The sequence below is a fragment of the Anticarsia gemmatalis genome, chromosome 17 (assembly GCF_050436995.1).
Source record: "Anticarsia gemmatalis isolate Benzon Research Colony breed Stoneville strain chromosome 17, ilAntGemm2 primary, whole genome shotgun sequence".
Taxonomy (NCBI): Eukaryota; Metazoa; Arthropoda; class Insecta; order Lepidoptera; family Erebidae; genus Anticarsia; species Anticarsia gemmatalis.
In genome coordinates, this window is record NC_134761.1 from 9,884,719 (window position 1) to 9,907,187 (window position 22,469).

At 35.2% G+C, this 22,469-nt stretch overlaps 1 protein-coding gene and 5 non-coding genes across 6 annotated transcripts in view; 3 read left to right on the forward strand and 3 right to left on the reverse strand.

Annotated features, from left to right (window-relative positions):
- Window positions 1–22,469, reverse strand: part of LOC142980068 (zwei Ig domain protein zig-8-like) — a 505,717-nt gene that overhangs the window by 344,230 nt on the left and 139,018 nt on the right. Inside the window, exon 2 of the mRNA XM_076125351.1 lies at window positions 17,858–17,911. The gene's annotated coding sequence lies outside the window, so the exon portion shown is untranslated. The remainder of the gene's footprint in view (window positions 1–17,857; window positions 17,912–22,469) is intronic.
- On the forward strand, window positions 13,729–13,800 carry TRNAE-CUC (transfer RNA glutamic acid (anticodon CUC)). The gene has a single exon. It is a non-coding gene; the product is annotated as a tRNA-Glu (tRNA).
- TRNAE-CUC (transfer RNA glutamic acid (anticodon CUC)) lies at window positions 16,778–16,849 on the reverse strand. The gene has a single exon. It is a non-coding gene; the product is annotated as a tRNA-Glu (tRNA).
- TRNAE-CUC (transfer RNA glutamic acid (anticodon CUC)) lies at window positions 18,557–18,628 on the reverse strand. The gene has a single exon. It is a non-coding gene; the product is annotated as a tRNA-Glu (tRNA).
- On the forward strand, window positions 18,851–18,922 carry TRNAE-CUC (transfer RNA glutamic acid (anticodon CUC)). Its single transcript has one exon. It is a non-coding gene; the product is annotated as a tRNA-Glu (tRNA).
- Window positions 19,888–19,959, forward strand: TRNAE-CUC (transfer RNA glutamic acid (anticodon CUC)). Its single transcript has one exon. It is a non-coding gene; the product is annotated as a tRNA-Glu (tRNA).

Here is a 22,469-nt window from a genome sequence, read left to right on the forward strand (position 1 = left end):
TGTCAAGATTAGGCGAGTTATTACAATCTTTCATAAGCTTGCAACACCATAAACTTTTTCTTAACCCCCTCGAAGCGGGTACTTTCCGGTTGTAAAAGATGTACACTTTTGGAGAGAGTCTTGAAAATATACCTCGGAATTTTTAGTTAAGTCCTACAATAATGTTTAAGGATTATTTTTTAAGGCAACACAGCTTTTTTAGGACGGAAACAGAGATTACAAGTGCTGCCTTTTTGGCATAGGTAACAAACAGTTGAGTAGATTTTATTTAAACTTTTGAATGAGTACTTAAAATTAAATTATTTTTTACATTTAACTTTTATTGGCAGTGAAAGCCGTAGTAGCGAGCGACCGTGGGTTATCTAGCCACGGCAGTCTAAACACTTTTTATCACGAACCCAGGAGCTCGATTCTCCACTACTATCGACTACCGACAACCGGCTAGCTATCGAAAAATTTTGTGCCCCTAGCGACCATCGTTAGAACTATTTTGTAGCTCGATTCTCTGCTACCATCGACTACTGACAACCAGACTGTCATCGAAAAATGTTGTATGAAAATCTGACTAGCGCCTGTTACGGGCATTGAAGGAACTATTTTGGCAGTACATTCTAAATGTCAAACTCTCGATACCCGAGAGTTCCGACTGTAGAGAATTGCACAACTGGAGTAGGAAAATAGCTACTATTGAAGTTTTTGTTAGTTTCCAATTACAGGGACATTAAAACGTACGTAACATATTATGCGCCTATTTCTCATTGCAAATATAATTGAGAGACAAAATGGCAATTTCAATATTGAAATACGTTAGCATATTTGTAATACTAATAGATTTGATTCAATTTGCAGTAGAGCTTTGATATATTTATTGCTAAACATATTTGTATTACTATTATGATCATATACATATTTGTCTGTTTCCGACCATGTTAGTTTAGAGGATATCCATGTGGTTGAGTACCTTTATGGCACAGTAATAATTTGTAAAACTTTTTTAAATATTATCAGATTTTTTTGGGAAAACATATTCATTGTCGTCCCCGTAGAGCGAAAAATCACTAACTAACACTTAAGTGATTTTGAGATACGAGGTGTTTTATGTCTTAAATGACAAAAAAAAATATAACTTTTTTCGGAGATTAGTTATCGATGTATGAAAGGTTTATTTTTGAAGATATATTAATTAAGTATATGTTATATGTATTAAACCACGAAAATAGTATATAAATTATTAACTGTAAAGGATAATTTGTTTTACCCCAAGGTTTTCCTATTTATCTGTCACTTAGTTACTTTTCACATGTAGTTAGTTAGTTTTCGCATCAGCATTTAAATATTATACTAGTAACTAAAATCAGTTAGTTATTTTAGGAGTAAAACATATTTTACATAACTATGTCTAAATAAAATACCCAACTAAATAGACTTTGCTTATTTATTAATTTATTGCCTAATTTAAAACTAGTGTCCTATCAGTTGAAAAGTTTAAAAGTAAAACAACATTTTTAGGCAACATTTCTTGAAAAAAAAACTGTCTTTAAGTATAAAAAACCTAATTAAAACATAATGAACAAGAACACGTTACAAAATCATCAACAGAACAGTATTAATGATGTAGCCACATCATTTTCCTCTTCTTCCTCGAGCTAAGTGACGTCAGGCTCACATAGCCTATCCACCACATCGTTACTGACAGGTAAAGATTCATACCAAGGATAAAGTTCGCTTGGTATGACACCTTTGACACATAGATTTAACAAATCTTTCCTTGCAGGGGTGTATTTACCCTAGGGCTAGAAGGGCTATAGCCCGGGCCGGTTTCCTCTCTTGGGTCTGCATCTTGTCGTGGTGAGGAGGCTTAGTAGAATTGAAAGGTTGGGGAAACAGTGATCGCGAGTAACAAAAAATTACTGTGCGTGTCCCTCTGTTTGCTGAGGACACAGGTGCGGGACAGGTGAGCCGTCAGTGGGAGGACGGGCTCAGTAGGCACTCACACTGCCCCGAGCTGACGAAGAGCCAGGCCGCTGCCGCCCTCGTCAACCGTCGGCTATCGTAAATCCGTCCATCCGTGACCGAGGGCCTTGCCTTAACCGGCTGGGTCGCGAGGAGACCACCTCTGTGAAAATCCCGAGTAACTCCAGCAGTGGCGACCCCTTTAGGGGCCTTGCGTGGTCAGAGTTCATTCGCGCCAGAAAAACCAGACGCAAGCGGCCACTGGGGCACCTCCCGCCCTCCAGTAGTATAAGGGTCACCGGATTATGGGGCCTCTACCTCGGTGGAACGATACTTGCCACCACACTCGCGGGAACTGTTTGGATAATATAAATTTGAAAACGAACCCAAATGATGTAAGTGGGAGAGGCGAGAAGCTCAAACCCGAGGAGATCAGGGGCAAGAAGCCCAGCAGTATTGACTGCATAGCATAGTTGCGGAGGGTCGGAGCACGCCCAGTTTTAGCAAATGTCAGACAATGATCCTAAGGCAAATTCACCATCCAGCTGGCGGACACTATCCTCACTCACCACTAGGCAGTGGTGGAGGTGGCCGACAAATCCGGTCACCTCAAGGGTGACCCTTATAAAGTCCCTCAAAGACGCTGCCAGGAACATCAAACTGGCAGTGTCGGAGTCGAGCAGGCAGTATGCCACGAAGGAGAATTTGGCGCGTCAGGCCCAAAATTATCGCTTGCAAGAGGAGGTCGATCACATGTCACAGGCACTGCAGCTCACAGGTCTCCGGTCCAAGGAGAATCAGCGTAAACAGCCGCGTCTTACAGTGCAGTGGCTTCCAAACCGCCGTTCACTAAACCGACGGCTGCCAAAGAGTAGCAGTTCGTCGGGAAAAATAGCAAGGCGCCCAAGGCTACGGAAGCCGACAAAAAGGGCAAGAAAATCAAAATCAAATCATTTATTCATTTAGGTTAAATATTGACACTTATGATAGTCGTTACAATTACTGAATCTACCACTAGCTCGGAAAGGGGGTGGAGCCTTATGAGAAGAGCTAGCAAGAAACTCACGGCCACTCTTTTCAATCGCCAAAAGTTTTACAATGTGGTTGATACAATAATTGATCATGCGAGGAGCTGCCAACAATCAGCGATATAGACTAAACGTCAATTAAGGAAAATGAATATAGTTAGGTTATTTATTAGTCTCTGATCATACCGTATGTTGGGAGCACCTACTAGCATGTGATAATAAGAATATGGGCAGCAAGTGACCAAATTGGTTGTAAACAATATAAAAGAACATGACAGTTTTATGATTAACATCAAATTGTATGTAACAATATATATGTATTTACAATATGCTACCTACTGCTACTGAGTTTATACAATTTATGGCAAAGTTCCCTAATTTCAAAGAATCCTAATCAAGCGAGCGACTAATCCCAAGAGCCATTGTCGTTTAGATACTCATCAATTCTGTAATAAAAGAAGAAGGAAGAAGAAGGCGCCCAATCTTCGGGCTCCAGCTGCAGCTGAAGGCGGCAAAAAGCGGTGCGACATATAGAGACGTTATTAGGGACGCAAAGGACAAAATAAACCAAGCCGCCAATGAAATAATCCGCTTCGGGGTTGCGGCTACGGGAGCTCGAATGTTGAGCTCCCAGGGGTCAGGGACCGGAAAAGCGGATGTCCTGGCCTCTAAATTGAGGGAAGTTATCGGGGAGGACACCTTCCGAGTGTCCAGGCCCACAAAGACCGCGGAACTGAGCATTACAGATCTGGACGACTCAGCCTGCCCAGAGGAGGTGAAGGTCGATTAAAGCCGATTTAATAAATAAAATTGATCAGGACAATGTAAAAAACTAATTTGTTAAAAATGAAAATAAAGTTTAGTTTTTTCATTCCTTGATGGGGCGGAAAGCTAGCGGAGCCCAGGGCGCGCCATCTTAAAATACGCCTCTGCGAATGACTGCAATAATGCGCGGGCGCGGCGAGAATCCTAAGGTCAAAGGGCGTAATATCACTAAGTAGCATCGTATCACGGGACATAGTTACCAACCTTTCATCTAGTAGTGTTTTTGCTGAGTGAAAAGTAGCCAAAACATTTTAATTATAATACTCTATTGTGTTATGTCATCTACAGTCAGGGAAAATATTAACCAGAATACTATAGTTAGTTGTCGTTTTTTCTTTTAAACGTCTGGTCTTAAATAATATAGCTCGAAAAATAATTAATGGTAGTTAGTTACTTTTCGCACAAAATATCACATACAATAAAATTACTAAGTCACTTTGATGAGTTTTCGCATTACTATTTTTTAAGACATGCCTATAGGGAGTAATGCGGAAAAAGTAGATAAGGAACTTTAATGCGTAAGTATCATTTTCAACAAAGAAGGGAAAAAGTAATCAGGTAACTTAGTTACTTGTAACTCAACTGTCACAAATCAAATAATGTACTTAATTAAGTCTCGCGATTTACATTTTTCTAAATAATTACGTTATGAATACGAGAGTAAGACAGAAATATGGAGAAAAAATTACTGATTTTATTGGTATTTATAAGTCGATTTTGAACATTTTGTTACTTAATGACTTTTCGTTCTACGGGGACGTTGTGGTTACATCGAGTAAATAAGTTGGCGTTAGCGTTTGAAAAGGCACGTATGTCTGTCCTGAAATTCAAGATTTTCTTTCGTGCAGTAACATTAAATAATAAATAACATTTGAAGTAAAAAATAATTTGCAATTATTACTAATTGTTCATAATAAACACAAATCTTAAAAAAATATCTATCAGCCTAGTTTACAAAATTACAGGAAAATAAATTGTAGCCATTTTTTATCTATCTAGACAAGACTATCATAGAAATATTCTCAATCGAATTCAATAGTATTCAACTCGTGCCCTTTTTTCCTAGTACTTAAAGCTCTAGCCTACAAATCCTATACAGTATCTACATACAATACCCTTAAGATTTGAAGGCAGACTCACAATCTATGTCTCGTTAAGGCTTTCCAAGGAAATTCAAGATCAATGACGCAGACGTGACTCGGTAACCGAACAGTGTTGCTTTATATTTATGGTGCTCGTGTAACGAGTGGGGAGTGTAGTACACATATTAAACAGACAACGGATTGATACAAACGTCACTTCATCTCCTAAGGCTGTACTGTTACTCATACGTTCAACGTAAGTGATGCAATGTCACTAAGTGAAATGCGGCATACTGCGATATGTTAGTATACAGTGACCAGTATGTACGGTAAGGTAGACAGCTCTTTTAATCACATTAGTAGCGTTTCATCGCATTCATTGCTTTAAAAAGACTAACGAAAAACGAATATTCAATCGTAAATCTAAACTTAACTAAGTCACAATCCAAATTGATTATTGTCAGAGCCTTAGTTACCAATAAATGGTCTGCACGGTAAGATAAGCCGTCACGACACTGCTAAATCTACATGTAGGTGCAGTAAATATCTGGTATGTGTACTGCGAGCCTTAAGTAGGTGAATTGGTATTAAAAAAACCACGAGAGAAAACCTTTTTGATACGTTATACTTCCGCGTAATATTACAGATTGAGCTGGGATATTTTTATAAGCAATTTTTCTGTAACTGTTCGGGAAACGTTTATGGAAGTGAAGCTAGGTGTTTATATCCTTTCAAACGTTTGAGCGTAACTTTTATACTAAGTTAGTCTTTAACAGTAGGTTTTATAGAATAGTTCGTCTTATATTAGGTATTTTGTTTATTTGTTCATGTAAGCGGGCCTTGGAAATGTAATTTTTTTTTAAATTTGGCATAGATACTGATAGAAAGAATTATATAATACTTATTTTTTCAAAAGTATCTAGAGTTTAGATAAAGTTTCAAAATACATTGTAAAAAAATATATTTATATCATCAAAACTTAGTAAAAGAATATTAGTACCTTTTTATCTTTACCTATTCAAAACGTCGGAGATAGTAAATCTACTTAAATTACTAATTAGAAGCACTAGCAAATATATTAGGCCTGATATTTTCTTAATTATAACGATTACTACATCACGAGCGAGTATAAATGTTAACATTAACTTTGTACCGAATAAAATCGCATTTTAAATTAAAGGTCAGACGGGCTATCACGTACCTTAGTTGACAACTGCTTTAAAGCCACTATGGTGTACATTGTTCCCTGCATTAGATTATAGTGATTAACACGTTACGTCAAAGAGTAATGTACTGAATAGGGACCGATTTGACTGGTTTATGTGACACTCATACAAGTCACATTATGTAATCTCTTAAATTACATTACATATCTTAAAAATGTACCGCGTTTAAGTCTCGTTAAGCAATTAACTATTATGACAACTCATCTTCGATACGATAGTATCGAACTTCTATCGATTTAATGTCAATATGATGTACGCAAATAATTATTTAATCAAATAAAGTTTTAATCTATAGATTTGACAGACTCGTGAATGAATAATATTTCGCAAAATGTCAGTTTATTTTACTCATAATTTAATGATTTATTTATTTATGTTTTCTACCTATAAACTAGGTCACACAGTAATAATAGAAATCTAGTTTCAGCGAGCATTATAATTTAAATTGTAATTAGATAGAATAATTTATATGAACAGAATTAACTATTTCATGTCTGTAGCCTCAAAATAAATTAGTGTTTGTAATTTGGAATTTGTAATAAGCTCTTGAATATGTAGACTGAAAACATCGTCTAGAATTTATAAATAATGCTTACGAAAATGTGCGCAAAAATTTCACCTGTAAAAATTTGTAAATTATATATTTTTTACACATTTTAAAGTCATTTTTCTAGTGAAATACGTAATAATTATTTTGTTCATGTATTTTCAGAGTTGCTTAAAGTTTTTATGAGAAATAGTTTAGCGTAGTTTCGCAATGATTTACATTTTAAGATAGTCATTACGCTGTTGTCGTAGTTAGAAGTACCGCATTGATTAGTTTTCTCTGTTTCCCTTCCCACATTCAATAAGTACTTAGTTAAATATATGGGTTGTAATTTGTGTCTCCTTTTTATATGTTCATTAAAGTTTCCGCGATACTAAATTATACCTTAGAGCAGGTCATCATCCAACCCATCACTTTGGAAAAGAATAAAAGATTTTTTATCATCCAAAAATACTACAATATTTTCGTAAATTCAAACCAACGAAATGCTCAAACAATTCCTCTGTGGTTTTTTCTATGTTTTGCTAATAAAAATCTGCTATGGTTTTTGCGGCCTTTACTTTGATTGTTAGAGCTTGTGTGAAATGGAAATAATATAAATGTATGTAACTGTTCGTAAAAAGAGGAAGTGACTGTTATTTTGAATACATGGGATTTCATGGAACATTTTATAAGTTGGTGCATGATAGAATATGGTTTGCTGACACAAGGTATCGATTTAGTGTAGAACGTTTCTAACTATTAATGATTAATATTATTTACTAGCTGACCCGCGCAACTTCGCTTGCGTCACCTAAGCGAATGGGTCAAAATTTTCCCCGTTTTTGTAACATTTTTCGTTGCTACTCCGCTCCTTATGACCGTAGCGTGATGTTATATAGCCTATAGCCTTCCTCGATAAATGGGCTATCTAACACTGAAAGAATTTTTCAAATCGGACCAGTAGTTCCTGAGATTAGCGCGTTCAAACAAACAAACAAACAAACAAACAAACAATCAAACAAACAAACAAACTCTTCAGCTTTATTATATTAGTATAGATTTATTCTAACTATTATTATAAGAAAAAACGTGATGAAATAGAAGTGTTAGTTACTCTTACACGTTAAAACTGCCGCACTAATTGGGGTCAAAATTTAGATTGAAAACTTTTAATCTCACAGACTTCGACAAAAACCAAATAAATTCTCAAAAAATAAGCGAAAGAAACACCTTTCTTCACCTTTTAACCCTCAATATAACCTAAAAAACGGTAACAAATGAAGTGGAAAACAGTCAGGCAAGTTAAAATACAATGTTAGGAAGCTGAGCCATTTGCATAAGGCGGAGACGTAAAGGTATGACGTGATCCGCATTCCGAACTTATACCTGATGAAATTTCAAATCAGTACCCTTTAGCTTCGGGTAGTATTTTGTTAAACTTGGCTGTATTTTCACATGTGTGATCTAGGTGTAACAGGAGTTGTTTTATGAATGTACTAAGTAAAGCGCGTGATTCTGTCCGCGTTTTGTTTCTTTTTTGTTGTTTATTTCGATATCAATCTGCTAATTCAGAATATGTAAATTACTCAATTTTGCGCAAAACTCTAATTATTGCATTTTTCATAAGAAAGGCAGGCTTTTCCCGGGTTTTATTCACACTTCATTTCAGTTTTCTAATTCAGCCGTTTTCAAGAAATGCAATTTATATACAAACATACACATGAAATACCTATGTATAAATATCAGAAGTAGAATCTGAATTAGGATGTTTCTGATTTTTGTGTTCGTCACACGAAGTTTTTATTTACTGTTAGTTTGAGAAGGTTTATGACAAAACACAGTTAGTATAGTATACCTTCTTGAAGGAAATAATGTAAGAAAAGGCTTTTATTTATATGTATATCCTTAAGCAATTTTATTTTCGTGCACTTGTAACAGTACAAGCAGAAGGTGAACATACCTTATATTCTAGCATATGCATATTATCATTATTAAGTAAATTTCAAAACGAGTAAAATCATGAAACACGCCCTTTTGTTTTTCAAATTGTATAAATGAAAAATATTTTCATAGTTATTTCTAAAACCAAATACGCATTTTTTTTCATTTAACCCTATCAGCTTAAGTTCCCGTCAAAATATCTCCCTCCACAGATTCGTCTGCAAACCGGCTTTATTTTATCAAAACACACAAGAAACCATATCTAGCGATACTCCCATAATCTTTGTAAATAACAATGGCTACCGAAGGCTTAGTTCCGTTTGAGTTGTCTGTATCAAGCCGTAGCGAGTCAACCGTGGCGGCTTACGCATTATGGGTAACTTGAGGAAATGTTAGAGGCCTCATTTTAGTTATTTTTATGTAATATTCTTATTACATAACAGTGGAATAATTTTAAATTGTTGAACGAATCTGAAACTTGATGAAAATTTTAAAGGTTTACGACGTTTCGATCGAGTTATACCGATCATGGTCACAGTCATGCTGACTGATGTTGCTGATAAACAGTGGTATGTTAAATAGCCCATTAGATCGTGAATTGAGATTTAGTAAGTTATGGAGACAAATATGTTTAAATGACATCTTTTGCTTATGAGCTTTTTATGAAACCATAGAAGCAATCTTATTTTAACCTTGAGAAAGAGACAGCATTATAAGGTTTGTATAGCACCTTAAGAGTCTCCAACCAAGTTCTGCTATCTTTTCTTTTTTCCTCCTTACTCTATAATATCTCGTCATGTAAACGTTATTCCAAAGTATTTCATTTTTGCAAAGTAAGTGCTTCAAAATTATTGAAGGTATCAACGTAGGGAAAGTCACACAGTGTATGGCCTTTGAATTAAACACAAGGACGATACTAAACCAACCAACACAGCACACCAATCATAGTTCGTAACAGTTTAATACCAGCTCCAAACTGCCTTGTTTTGGTGACCAGAATTTACCACTCAGTGTTTGATTCATTGCGCTATTTGTGCGACGCTGCGTAACGACTGACCGATGTGCCGTTCAATGTACACATTCATCACTGGAACACGTTAAAATATCAATCTTTGTATGTGAATTTGTGATGTTTTTTGTTGATGGATACACTATCGATAACAACTTTTTTATTTCTGCCGATTAATGTGGAACATTTAAAAGCCGTTCATTGTCGTGATCAATGTAGGAACTACTTCTTGAAACGGTTCAGTTTTAAAGGTTGGTGTCTCATCTAGATTTCTATCAGTTACCTTCGTTATACATGTGTTACTATACTTTGTTTACAAAAGAGGCTTCTCCTAAAAAGAAATCCGGGTCTTAGAATGTGCTTTCTACAATGTTATGGTTTTTTTCGTACAACCAATTTAACTGGGTAGAAAATACTCCAACCGGAACAAAGTTGTTGCAAAAGAAACAAATAGCTTTAAAAGCATTCTAATGTAGAATTTTTATATGGAACATTTTCTTAGGAAAAAATGGCTACAAAAATAATTTAATGAGAAAAATTTTCTTCTTAATCTCCATTAACCGGATAAAACACCTTTCATACATCATAATAAAAAACGTTATTTAGAATTTCAAAAAGGGTCTCGCGATGATAACTGATGACTTGCAGAGTCCATTTTAACCGGGATTAGGGGGAGCACAGTTTGACAGTTTCATCCTTTCACTACCTTTTTATAAAAGTTGCGCCAACCCGGGCATAACCGGATAAGAGCACAAAACCCGGGTAAAGAGGACGGTAGTAAATCTTTATACGATGTGTATTATTTTTTAGTATTTTTTTCCCTGTATATTATATTTTTTTGTTGTTTTATGGTAATAAATGTGAAACGGACACACCTTTGGACGTGGTACAAAGTTGCAAAAGTTACTATAGTGTAGGATTAAATAACACTTTTATTTTTAGGTGCTCGACCAATTCGTACTACGAGTGGTGATTTTCAAAAGTCGTTACGATGTGTACTTTGCAAACAAGTTACTGTATCTGACATTTACAATAAACTTATGTTGATTGAGAACTTATAAAATATCTATTATAATTTCTGTACAGATGAAAATCTAGATGTCTCTGAAAGAGTGATTATGTAAATACTGATGGTAAATATGCTGGACGAGGCTTAAAGAAAAGGTATGGGGTTAAAAGGGATTTTTGTTCGTCCTGCACTTTCGTTCCCGAAATGCGAAGAAAGTTGATGGTCAGGTTTTTATTGATGTAAGTTTCATCTCGATCACTTTCATGTAAAAATATTAAATTAAACTTGTATTCATATAATTCTATCCAGAAATACTAGCAAAGTATTACCAACTGCCTACAAGAATTCTATAAGAAGAATAGAATAAAGCTTACGAACCTAAAAACCTCAATTTAATTGCATTTCCCTTGTAATCCACGGCTAAAAGACAGTAGATACTTCGTTTTACTTTAACTCCCGGTTCAGATTGATCCGGATATAACTAGATATTACCGGATAAAGTCGGAACAAAACCGGACAAGCGGTGGGGCCGGTAAATCTCTATTCGCTGAACATTATTTTTAGTTTAGCTCGGAGATGTATTTTATTTATTCTGGTGGTTATTCGTGTTGTGGAATCCGGGAGGTTTGTTTGTTTGAAATATGTATTTTGTATTATAAATGTATCTTTGGTTTAATCCGTACTTTGTGATGAGTCTGATTCTGTAGGTTTTTGTAATGCTTTGGTACTTCGAAGCGATATTAAAAATGTTCTTAGGTCGAACAAATATTAGAAATATGTAGTCTGTCGGCACTATTTATCTTTTGCACTATTATAGCGAAACGGCTGAACTTGGGCTGATTTTAAGATGTTTTCACAAAAGTATTAATGAAAGTTACATATCCAGCAGTTTTGTTTTAAAAAAAATATTCCATAACAATACATATATTCCTTATATATTTTTTTTAAATATACCATTACAATATATTCCTATTATCATGAATGTTATGTAAAGATCAAATTGAACATCAAGTTTTCATATTAGTATTTGGTCAATAATAATGTTTGTACAATATACTCTGTGGTCTATTAAACCTAATAAATAAATACAGCACTCAAAAATTTGTTCGTACAATATTTTATAAAACAACTAATTATGATAACAATAATTAATCATAGCATTTACCTAAACCCACTAAACCGCGATTATCCGCGATAATTGGTAACAAACAGGGTTGTTCTATATTTAACAGCAAATATCGATTACCGTGGCACATACAATTACAAATCAATCTACACCATGTAATTTAGGTAGCGTTGGCAGATAAATATTGGATTGTTAACTAGCTTTGAGTAGGTAGGCAAATTGCGTCATGAAAGATAGGTTATTATGGAATAATGTGGCCATTGAATGATGTTTTCAGGTTTCGTACCCAAAGGGTAAAAACGAGAAACTATTACTAAAACTTCGCTGTCTGTCTGTCTGTATGTCAACAGGCTATATGTCAACAGGCTGTAATATTTAGGCAGCTGAAATCATGTTTTTTTAGTACTTTTGGTGTTTATGTTAATTAAAAGGCCAAGCATGCATCCGAAGATTGCTTCTTTACAGGACATTTCAACCAATCCATTAATGTAACAAAAAATAAGTATTTAAGCTCCCCTTCCTCTTATTTTCATTACATCTATCAACATTTATAACAATTAAAATCTTATCTCCCACCACATTTTCATCCAAAATTAATCTCAAACACCTGCATCTATGCTAAAACATTACAATGAAGACTATTCTACACTCGCAACGATCTCGGTTCACATTCTAGCTCATAAATTAAACCTCCGGCTCACTACAGTGCACCTCTACACGCAAATAGCTGATGTAGAGGACAGACCGACTGAATAGTGTGCCGTCTTATTAGTTATTTATTTAAGATACTAATATTTAATGGAAAAGTGTTAAGATGTCGCTATAAAATGGTATTTTTAGAAAAAGAGTTTTTAATCCAACCTTGCATGACTGAGAGTTCTTTAGAACAGTTCTTGAATGTATGCCTGAGAGTTCTTTAGAACAGTTCTTGAAGGTAGCAAAGTCCCCAACCAGCAATTGGCTATCATGGTGGATTCAAGACCTAATCATTCCTAATTCCAGAAGAAGACCATTGCCTAGCAGTGGGACAGTAATGAGTAAAATTTATTTATAAAAAAACTAACTAAACATGTTATAACATACCAAACTGACTTTGTAATCTGTATGATAAACCATTTCTTTGAGCGTCGCATATGGTAAGCTTACATTTATAAAAGTACAGCCATAGTTGTTGAAGCAACTAAGACCGACACTGTTCGACCAGAACCAATCGATTGTAGTAATAAACCGGTCCTTTCGAGCATATTATAACTTATATCATGCTAGTTAATTTTTGCCAGTTCTCAAATGAAAGCACATGATATTCGCTGACGCTACATGTTACAGTAGTTCGCAACACGGGACTATCGGCAACGCTTTTAAAGCAATATTAAATGTTAACAAAAAAAATTAGCTTAGGCTTTGCATCATAGTGGCTTTTGAGAAAACACGAATACTGTACTCAAAGATACTAAGTGGTCACCAATCCAAATCTAAGCCTCGAAAAGTGTTGCTTAACTTAGTAGTGGAAATATGCCTCTGAATAACTTCCTAAAATTAGAAGTTTTAAATGTTTTCAAGCCATAGTTTAAAAAAATAATGTTTCATTTTTGTCAAATGAGAGCACATGATATTCGCTGACGCTACATGTAAGAGTAGTTCGCAACACGGGACTATCGGCAACGCTTTCAAAGCAATATTAAATCTGATCATTAGTCATGGACGGTTTTGCAGGATAATCCGTTTCGATCGAGCACCTATTACGCACACTCAGCGATTTGGTGTCGTTACCATGAGTTGGACGGTTTAAAGGATAAGTTTATTTTAAACTCAAATTTTGTAGAATGTATTATAAACATATTCAGATAATTGAATATCTAGGAAAGTATTATAAAATGTATTTATAGAAAAGTAGGTAAGTGGTTTGTATATCCGTAAAAAGTTAAAATTTAATGATTCAGAACCTAAATAATAATTAACTGCGTAACTCTGAACGTATGTTTCGTTTCAGACGTTCATCATCCGATATGGTCTAGTGGCTAGGATACCTGGCTCTCACCCAGGAGGCTCGGGTTCGATTCCCGGTATCGGAATATCTTTTTGAGAGAGTTTATGTTCGAAATATTACTTGTTATTACTTATTATTTTTTTTTTATAAATGTTCTATTTTTATATTTGAATTAAACGTTTTGACTTTATCTTTGGAAAACAAAAATCACTATTCAAAGTGTAACATTTTAATGAAAAGATCTAATAATAAAACTAAAATTAATTAAAAGTACACAACACCTGCGCTTCAATTTCGACTTTAAACTAAGTCTAGACTTTGAAGAACAAAAAATCTACACTAAAGACTTAATAATCCAATATTAATTTTGTACAATATCTCTAACCTAAAGAAATATGAGTCAAATAATTCGGCTTTTTGTATTTTTTATTCTCCATCGCTATAATAATCACACATCACAAAAGCCGTTCGCAAAAATTTACAGCAAAAATTGCTATTGGCAACAAAAAGTGTAAAAAAGTGAAATAATTAATTTTACCTAATTACTGTAACTTGGCAAGGCGCCCGTGGTCGGCGCGGCTCGCCTCCATTCGTATTTATTTTAACCTACTATAATTATGTACTGTACAATTCAATTATTAAATCACGAAAACCGGGCTCATGTTATAATTATTACTTTTTATTCCACATTTATTTATAAAAATTGTTTAAAATTTTGTCCACGTTCTATATTAATAAGAAATGTAATTATAAAGAAGAATTGAAGGTATTAATAAGGTAATATAATTTAAATGAATAATTGATATGATTTGAATGAATAATTAAAAATATTGTTGACAAATCCCATTTTATTCATTATGAGTTCCTTTCTATCTATTTTACCATATGACACCAAATTTTTAATCCATCTCATCTGTCTATAGGGTCTCGGAACACCCTTTTCAAAAACATGCTGAGTTCCAGTTACGAGCGTAATTTTATGGTCTTCCTTAATTTTTTTCTTATTCGGTTCTCGTCTCATTTTAACTACAACACAGCTAAAATATTACAAGCACTAAATATTAAATTCAGTTGGAGTAAATCACAAAGAAAATATTACAAATCATTTAAAGATAAACACTAAGAAACGAGATAATAATATAAATTGCTGAAACTTGACTCCCTCGGGTACAAAACTTTATATTATTTATGTTATCTAAATATAATATATTATGAGACTTCATTCTATGCTAACACGGCTTTAACCTAGTTTCAGAATCTAGATATCTTTAGTTGTGGACCTAACATCACTTTTTCATATCATGATACTTTTTACATACATATATTATAGAATCACGTCTCTTCCCCATAGGCAGAGAGGAAGAAACGTCTCTTGCGACGATCCCTTCAAACTTAACTGACTTCATTCACATTTTTACATCTGGTCACACAGGACCTGATACTATTTTGTTTTAAACATATAGCACCTTGCCATGGACACATTCTCTTTAGCCTTCACTGTCCCGCTGCTTGGCAAAGGCCTCCCCAATTTTTTTCAACTGTGCCTATCGTCAGCTTTTATTTGTCTAATTAATATCAAAGCAACAAATCTCGCTTTTAATTCTTCTTTTCTACCGTCTTCATTATTCTGAGAAAGTATGAACTATAATAATATAATTATAATGTCTTTAGCGCGATTATAAATTAAAGGTTGCGATACCTTATTCGTTTCCCCTGACGATCGGCCCGTGACTACAGTCGAACCTTTACATTATAATATTAAGTTTACAACTTGCAAGAGTTTAAAACCGTTAAGTATAAATACTGAAATGATATCCACCCTACTTATTCAGTTGATCCGATTTGTAATGGACTGGGTGTAAAGGTATCCATAGCGACGGCCGATGAGCGCACTGTCGTTGTTACTGCGATAATCATTTACATTTGTTTATTGTACTCAGTTATATTGTGCAAGTATGACCTTTGACAGGGTCCTGAAATATAGAAGAGATTTAGCTTATAATATGGCCTTTATTAATTTATTTTGTAATTTTTTTTTTATGATTTTTTTTGTGGTTCTGCTATATTGACATACCAACCACCACTTTAGTTTTCTATGCATTTCTTTTACTTTAGTAAAAAATGTTATGCTAATGATTTTTAATGGTAGCTACGAGTTATTATTGTTCATACATCGTATTGGACACAATTAGCAAAGGAAAATATTCAACGTAATTTTACAAAACTATAAAAGTATGCATATAGCAATTATTTTAATATGAATCATCTTGTTTTTTATCCTAAAAATGCAGCATACCGAAATTCCTAATAGAAATATTATACCGATACGAACCACTTTCTCACCACTCAATATTCAGACATCCCATACCTCCAAAAAATTAATCACGTCAAATCCAATTTTCAGCCAACTTAAAATTAAAATGCCTACTCATTAGACTTAAAATTCTTAGCAAATTACTAAAAATAAAGTCCTTTTAAGTCTATAGAACCTTAATATCTGAAGTCCTGAAGGTTGCGAGGGCCCAAGGTCGTTGACCCGACGTTCACAGGTGACAGCATTTAATTTTAATGTGAAGAGTCTACATGAACTAGATTGGATGCATAAATATTTTATAAAACACTTTTTCATATGTTCAAAGTTAATTTGAAAATGTCTATTCTAGTTATATTTATATATTGCTTTTTATTGAAAACGAGTGCTTGGTGGGTTAAAAAAGTATCATGTGAAAATTCTTTGGATGGGTGTCCGCTTTATAGTATTTTAAGGTGAGCGTTTTTGAGCTTTGAAGGGCTCCTATAAAGTCTTGATAGACAAAATCGTAAAGCCAAAAGTTTTCAAGCGCCTTGAGAGAATTCGACCATAGATTGACCAAACTTTCTTTATCTACTGTGATAATGTGAACTATCAGAAATAAAGATTGTTAAATGAAATAATACAAACTTCTTCTACCATTCTGGAACACTTCCAGGAAAAAATAAAGTTGTTCACCACGCTGGTCAGCTACTTATATCAAAACTCCAAGTACATGGTGTAAAAATGTTAAGGTGTTAACAAAACGATATTCCGATACCGGGAATCGAACCCGAGCCTCCTGGGTGAGAGCCAGGTATCCTAGCCACTAGACCATATCGGATGATAACAATGGAGCTAGAATTACATGGTATATGCTATTTTTCATTTTGATTTTATAGAACGTACTTTTTTTAGGTAATTCGACTAACTGCCGGTTTCTGAGTTCTCCAGTTAAGCTTTGCATAGTTATTGATTCAATACAGTTATGGGTAGTTTAACCTTCAGTTAACCGCGATTGCATTTCTGGATACACTTGCCGCAGTTAAATAACTATATCACCTATTTTTCTAATAGGGATAGGCAGAGACCAAATAACGACACTTAGTCTTGTCGGTCGACGGTCCTTAAAAACATCACTTGCCTCATTCACATCTAGACATACAGGACCTTCAGTTACGAGTACTACCTACGTACTTAAACTTTTGACCAATCTACCAATCGTTTATTCAACACCATAGAATTCAAAGTTTCGTTTGAGAAACGCTCTCACCATTAAACACAAAATTTGAATCCCTAAATAACCTATTCACTGAAAAACAACAAGCCAAGATCCAAACTGAAATCGTCTTACAAACCATAATCCTTTAAGATATTCTCGAACAGATTAAGAAGTTTCTAAACTATCAAAATAGTAAGCAATTTGTACTACAAACGTTAATTTTGCGTAAAGGTAGAATAGTAGTGATGTTCAGATTAGTCGATATAAAGCCGGCCACTTTTGAAGTCGCCGAATAGTCAGTGTAATTGGGCTACCAGCTACCCGGATTCTTCAAAGTTTATATAAAATAATAGCTGTGGTTTATAGCCTTCAGCTTCCCTTAATAAATGGTATTTATTTTTCAATTCGTACAGGTAGTTCCTGAGATTAGCGCGTTTAAACTAATCAGTGTTCCGTTATTAGTATAAATATTAAATGTGTAATTCTTATTTGCCAATGTCAAGAATATAAGTAAATTCCTTCGTTGTTAAAACAGATAGATAAGTAGGTTTATGTTACACAACTCTAGTATTTAAAACTGCTATGAACTTACATAATAGAATACGGGAAATAACCAAACAAAAATCTTACCTTGAGATGCCTGACGTTTTGTCTTAGGTTACACAGACCTCGATCGCATGCTACCTGAAAAAAAATAACAATACTACAGCATTTAGCCTTTAAAATACGATTATTTGCAGTGAACATAATCTACCATCTAGCCTAAAAATTACAATCGGCTTGATTGGCTCGAGCCGAATAATCGGCCAACCATTCGACCGATTAGTCGTCTTTTTAACCGATAAATCGGTTAGTCGGTGAAAGTCATAGTCGGTACATCTCTAGTAATTAATCATGGCAAAGTTAATTTTACTTATGTAACAGATGTGGCTTGTATGCTATTATGAGGCGTATTTTGTGGTTACTAGATGTTTTGTTATGAGATATTAGAACATGTTATTGGAGAAATACGTCACTAGGTCCTGACCTTGTATAGGCCATCTAAGGACTAACTTAGGTTGGGTTTCACCGCAAACTGATTATTTTAGTAATCATTTTATTTCTGACGAGACTCAAGAAGCAAAAAATTGTGGATGCTGATTTTTCAATTCGTTGATACTTAAGATAAGTTCTTTTGAACATACTAACAATTGTTTCAGCATTATGTGACTACAATCGTAGAGCCAAAGAGAATTAAAGGATAAGCTATGTTTTAAGATTTTGCGGACTTGCAAGGTAAAATACATCATGAAAGATATAAATAAAAAACATTCTTATGCCAAAAATATATTCCGATACCGGGAATCGAACCCGAGCCTCCTGGGTGAGAGCCAGGTATCCTAGCCACTAGACCATATCGGATGTTGCCTGTAACCTCTGTAAATACCTACTACATCTGAAGTAGAGTTAATTTTATCCACGGATTTTATTTATCAAAACAACACTTTTATCTTCGATAATTAATAAGCTCTTTAATCCTATTATTAAGACAATCGGATTTTTTAAATTCAGTTATAAATAATCCAGAGCTAAATTCAGCTCTATCTCGAATCTTGTATGTATTTATGATTGCACTACGCATCATCCGATATGGTCTAGTGGCTAGGATACCTGGCTCTCACCCAGGAGGCTCGGGTTCGATTCCCGGTATCGGAATATCTTTTTGCCAACCACTTTTATACTCTAAATTTCTCAACTTGGCATAAGCAAGTTTTTAAACACCTAAAGATGTCCTTTTTTAATAATGATTATGTAAGGACATAACACAACTTAACATAACAACTAAACAAAATTACATCTTGGTCGACTTCATCCGGGTAACAAAATTCGGAATCAAAATTTTGGAAGCGTACACATACACAGGGAAATATTATGGGCAGATTACGGTTAGTCATTTGTCCCCAGACTGTGTACACATCTTTCTAAAAATATTGTTTTATTTTTATCAGTAAGATTCTTTTCACCAATTCAAATCTTCAAAACGTCTACCTCAAATAGAAGCCAAGACCACCCATAAAGTCTAACAACACCATATTCCTGACAAACGGTTAGAAAAACAAGCGAATAAACTATTTCTTAGGACATTTAGGACAGGCCTTAGTACTTGTTAACCGGCTAAAGTACCTGCATAAAGCCTAAGCGCTCTTATAACAAGATTAATGATATGTTTGCCTAGTTATGGCATATATCTTCAAGTTATTACAGGTAATATTGCTAGAATAGGCGTTGTGTGCCAATTATTTTATTTGCATATTTTTCTTCTTATTTTATTAGGGTATTTGTTTGGTTTTATTATTTTTTATACCTCGGTTATACTGCGCTAGTGTTCCATGGTCATAGAACTATAAATTTCTGCGTAAAATATGTTGTATTTTTTTATAGAAGAATGTTTACAACGGGTATGGATGTATAAAATTTTTATATGTATACCTACAGCCTTTGCCTGACATTGGGACGACGGTATAAAAAATGGATGTATAAAATTCATCAGTATTTTGCAATTCAAAATTGATTCAAAACTTAAAACCATTCGATTTGTAGAGTCTTTAATTAGTCTTTTCAACGAACTTCTTGTAAAAGAAGCTAAGAACTAGTTGCTAAAATATTTGAGAATTACAACATCCGATATGGTCTAGTGGCTAGGATACCTGGCTCTCACCCAGGAGGCTCGGGTTCGATTCCCGGTATCGGAAATAATCACTTTTTGCTAGCGATGTAAGTATAGTTACTATATCTCGATTTAGTCGATTTTAATTCTTTGCAATTTCTTTAAGATCTGTCCGAATTAACATGAAAGATTATTGTTAATTTGGACATATTAAAAACTATATTAAAACAAGGTAATATTACGATATCTAGTTCAAAAAATATTAAGATATTTTTATTTATAATCAGTATACGCCTAAAGAATCAACATTTTATCAAAAATCTCAGAATTTTTGGAGTTATTCCCGAAAATATTCCAAACATTTTTAATCCTAATTTTAGTAACAACTATAACAAAAATAAAGGGCTCATTTGGTTAACAAAGTGCCACTCAAATGTAGAACCTATTTCTATAAGATTAAGTACCTTTTTATCCGAAATTATGTCATTATTAACGGTAAATGTGGTGTAAGGAAACGTAAGCTGCGTAACGCAGTTTTAGTGTGGAGCCATTAAATAAGCGGGTTGTTAAACCGTTCCATATGTTGCAAAATGTTTCGAAAACATTACATTCTTATGATTATAACGAATAACGTTTAAAACGTGAATTCTTAACTATGTCTGGCGTCTTCGGTGTTTACATCCGGGTCCTATAATTAAATTTAGCTGCACGAGTCAAAGTTTGTTAAAAAAGTATAACTGCTTTGTTCACTACCAGTGTATTTCTTTATTTTATTTATATTACTTTAGACTATTTTATTATATAAAAATGTCTTGACAGGCAAGTACAAAAAAGACAAGCAAAGATAAATCTCAAAGCAGCCTCAAATAACGTGTCAATTATTTCCTCCTGATTTAAGTTCAGGACAGAGATTGATTTTACCTATTATACAACATAGTACTATTGACAATGGCCGCTGTTAAACCTACTGTACCCTTCCGTCGTCGTTTTAACTTTCACAAAGCCAACTGGGAGCTCTTCTCAGACAACATAGACACAAAACTAAGTGACTTGCCCCCTGTACCCAATAATTACGATGAATTTGTAGACATTATATGGAAAACCTCCCGTAAGTGTATCCCTCGAGGCTGTCGTACTCTTTACATACCCGGCTTAAATGGCGATTCTGCAAAAATGCTTTCCCATTACCAATCTCTCTATGAGAGGGACCCCTTCTCGGAGGAGACGCTCGCGACAGGGGAGGAGTTGATGCGCTTAGTAAGCGAGAGCCGCAAGCAGAGCTGGATGAAGCTCGTTGATAGCGTCGATATGACACATAACAGCAAAAAAGCCTGGACCACTATCAGGAAACTCACGGGAGACCCACCACAGCCCACAAACCCTGGAAAGGTGTCGGCAAATCAAATTGCCCATCAATTATTGCTAAATGGAAAACCGCCGCGACGATTGACCAGAACCAAAACACCTTTAACAATAGGTCCGGAAAATGACAACCATAACAATATTAGCAAGCCATTTACACTAGATGAATTAGCTACTGGAATACACGCCCTAAAATATGGTAAAGCTGCTGGCATAAATGACATAACAACGGAACAAATCAAGCGACTAGGCCCCGTGGCGACGTCATGGCTTTTGGAATTGTTTAACTCGTGTCTCAAAGACCTAAAGATCCCAAAACTGTGGAGACGAACCAAAGTCATCGCACTCCTTAAGCCCGGTAAGTGCCCATCGGACCCGAAAAGCTATCGTCCCATTTCGTTGCTATGTCACGCGTACAAGCTCTTTGAAAGACTGCTACTTAATCGCCTCACACCCGTCCTAGAACCAAGACTGATACCCGAGCAAGCCGGTTTCCGCCCAAGCAAATCATGCACAAGCCAGACTCTCAATCTAGTACAGCACATCGAGGATGGTTTCGAAAATAGAAGCATAACTGGTGTCGTCTTTGTCGACTTGACCGCCGCATACGACACTGTCAACGTAAGAAAGCTTCTGGGGAAAGTTCATGCTATGACCGGTGATCTAGGTTTTGTCAACATACTGCGGGAAGTTCTGAGTAATCGGCGTTTTCAAGTACACATAAATAATGACAAAAGCGGGTGGCGATTTCAAAAAAATGGGCTTCCACAAGGTAGTGTACTGGCGCCTGCACTCTTCAACATCTATACAAACGACCAACCTAGCACACCAGGCACCAAACGCTTTCTCTACGCAGACGACCTTGCACTAGCTGCCCAGACGTCGAGCTTTGCAGAGTCTGAATCACTGCTTACAGTAGCTCTGGATAGACTAGGCGACTACTACGATGCAAACGCTCTAAAGCCAAATCCATCCAAGACACAAGCATGCGTCTTCCATCTGCGTAACCGTGAGGCAAAAAGGACTCTAAACGTATCGTGGCGGGGTGTAACCATAGAACACTGCAATCATCCGCGCTACCTGGGCATCTACCTGGACCGTGCTTTGACTTTTAAGGCTCACTGCTTTAACACAAAGCAGAAAGTCGGAGCTCGAAACAACCTGCTGCGACGTCTCACATCTTCGTCCTGGGGGGCAGCGCCACATGTACTCCGAACCACAGGCCTCGCACTC